This window comes from Sphaeramia orbicularis, chromosome 17 (genome assembly GCF_902148855.1).
Source record: "Sphaeramia orbicularis chromosome 17, fSphaOr1.1, whole genome shotgun sequence".
Classification (NCBI taxonomy): Eukaryota; Metazoa; Chordata; class Actinopteri; order Kurtiformes; family Apogonidae; genus Sphaeramia; species Sphaeramia orbicularis.
The window spans coordinates 36,737,123-36,740,146 of record NC_043973.1 but is presented as its reverse complement, the minus strand read 5'-3'; positions in this window follow the sequence as shown (position 1 = coordinate 36,740,146).

Here is a 3,024-nt window from a genome sequence, read left to right as displayed (position 1 = left end):
CTGCCTGTCTGTCTGTCTGTCTGTCTGTCTGTCTGTCTGTCTGTCTGTCTGTCTGTCTGTCTGTCTGTCTGTCTGTCTGTCGGTCGGTCTGTCTGTCTGTCTGTCTGTCTCAGTAGGATTATACAGAAACCACTGCACTGATTTTCATAAGGGTAGGAGATGGGCCAAGGATGGAAAACTGTCTGCTGTCGTAATCGGACTGATAATTAAACATGTACCATAAACTGTTTGTGGTTAACTAATGTTGTGGAACAAGAGGAGTGGACTGTTGGCCATGGTGGAGGCCTACGCTCTTTAAGTGACCTTCTGGACAAAAAACAAGAATTTCTAACCAAAATTCATAGTGGTTTTTATTTTTTCTGGCATGAAAATGAACACAAATTACTGTGCCATTGCAGTATTTCAAAGACTATATTTTAAAATAATGAATAACTGTGACAGATGGATGATGATCTGTTTGGGATGTTCCTCTTCTAGCAGAGCGTGGAGAGGTCAGTCCTTCGACAGCCGAATTGACAGCACTCTGTCATTAAGGCCTGGTTCTGGTCTCTCTGTTGACGGTCTATTGCTTCCAAAACATCTGCTCTCTTAGGATTTAGTTGTCTGCTTCCTGCCAAAAGATGTCAGCTTTTACTTACAATGAGTCAAACCTGTTACTTTGTGACTTAAAAATGCAGTGTTGAGACCAAAGCTCGGAAGACAGAAGTGAATCCTCACCTTCTGGCAGAGTGTTGTCTTCTACCGTCAGTCTTCTCCACCTTGATCCTCCACAGGTGTACACCAGGGCCCTCACAAACGCCCGACCACACAGCCTCATTGTGTCGTGTGTCTCAGCCTGTGCTACGTACAGCACACACAGCAGCATCGCAAACAAAACGGAGGACCTCATGGAGATGTTTAAAGTCGAGTCTATACTCTGGACCGAGACTCCAAACTCACAAATACCCTCTGAAGTTGACCCACCTGACCCGGTCCCCACTTTTATACACACTCTCCAGAGATGACTCACAATATCCCACGCCTTTTTCAGGTAAATCCTGAGAAAACACTGCGTTATCTTGTGCAATCATCATTTGCTTTTAACAACGGATGTCATTCTGTCCATTTGGAACATGTGTGGGAATCTATGCCATCAGAAGAATTACTCATCGACCATGTTTTCCCAAATGTTCAGGAGACAGAACTGCTGCTTTATGTCAGAAATGCAGGACTTTTATTGCCATGGATTTAGCAAAGTGTTTTCTAATGGTTTGCATGAGATACCCCTCCATGGACAGACTGCAGTGATGGCTCTCTGCATAGCAACGTAGTGGAGTCTGTGGCTGTTATCACGCAAATAAATCAGAGATTACGAGAAGAGACCTTTGCATTTACCGGTTTGTTGTTATAAAAATGAACAGTGTCATGGGATAGGGATGACATCTAAATAATCATTACTATCCCCTTTCTAAATATCAAAACAGCATGTTCTTAAAGCACAAACAGCAAAACGTCATAATAAGGATCAGCCTCCGTGGAAACTTTACTCTGGTGGTAAAATCTTGCATGTGGTGAATCTTTTAATGGAGGCTGTTTCCATTAAGTAAAATGACACTGTCTTTTTCTTTTTTCTTACTAATTCATGTATTATTGACAATCAAAAAACTGATTTAAAACATCTAGACTGTGTGGAAAACTCAATAAAACAATTAAGCTTACATGTTAAATCTCACAATAGGTTTACTAACTCAGAAACAAGCTAAAAAAATTGAAGTAAGTTTATTTTATGAATTGTATTAAAAATAAATGTGACAGTATTTAGATATTAAAGTTTATATGTAAAATCTGGCTGCAATAATGACCGAATTATGACAAGGTTGTTCATCTCTTGTTAACCATTCAGAATAATTAATATATTTTCTTCTTACCAAAACTGCCAAATGGATGATTGAATTGTGCTGAATTAAATGCTGAAACTAAAAGGCTCTAGTAGAAATAAATTGGCCATTTCATATTATTATTATTAGAATGTCTTGTTTGATTTTAATAAAAGGAAAATCAAAGAATTGTAGACAAGATGATTAGTCTAATTATTTTCCTCAAAACCTTTACTTACTACTATTACTTATTTAATGTTTACTGCACTACTACTACTATGTACTTTTTTCTTAATCAGTAATGTCATTTTTGTTCCAGTAGATTCATGTTGTGGTGTTTTTTTTATTTTTATTTTGTTGTATTAAATTAATATACATCAGACAGAGAAAAAGTCTTACAAATGTGTGGTACACCTTACATTGATATTCAACTTCTGTTGATCCCAAGAAGCCAAATGTGGGAGACAGAAAGAGGAGGAAGTTATTAGATGTAGTTTTGCACTTTTAATATAATGTCTGACTTATAAACACATACAATATCTTTGATCAAAATAGCAGTTAATTTTGTTTCCTTAGATACACTTTACCCTACTTGGTACATTCTCCTTCTGTGACTGAAAATAAAAAGAAGAGGAAGGTTCTTCTTTATGTTTATTTTTTAAATTTTGTTAAATGAAATTTTCTAAGATTAATTAAAATGAGCAAAAAAGTACTAAATCAACAGAGTAAACAAAACAATGCACAAAATATGAACAAAGTTATAAACAAAACAATAACAATAACAATAATAAAAAGTCAATTAAAAATTAGGAAAATCATCTCCTTATCTGCTTATCAGTGTCTTACATGTTTTTACACTGAACTACCTCTAAAATAAGTAGAAATTCACTTTCTTAATTTAGATTTCTTAAAATTTGGTTAAATGTGTGACACATTTGGACTTTAATCTGCTTGAATAAAAAAAAAAAACCTAAATGTGATACCTTGTCTTAGTATGTTGGATGTCGTGCAGTCTCCACAGAAAAATATTTATTAAGTATAAGACAAATGCTTTATTTTCACATCAATTGTACGGTATAAACTATGAGATACCGCGTCTTGAACGTGTGTTTTTTGTTTATTTGTTGTTGACTTTTGCTGCTGCGTGCTCTTGATGCTGCAGGGGGCG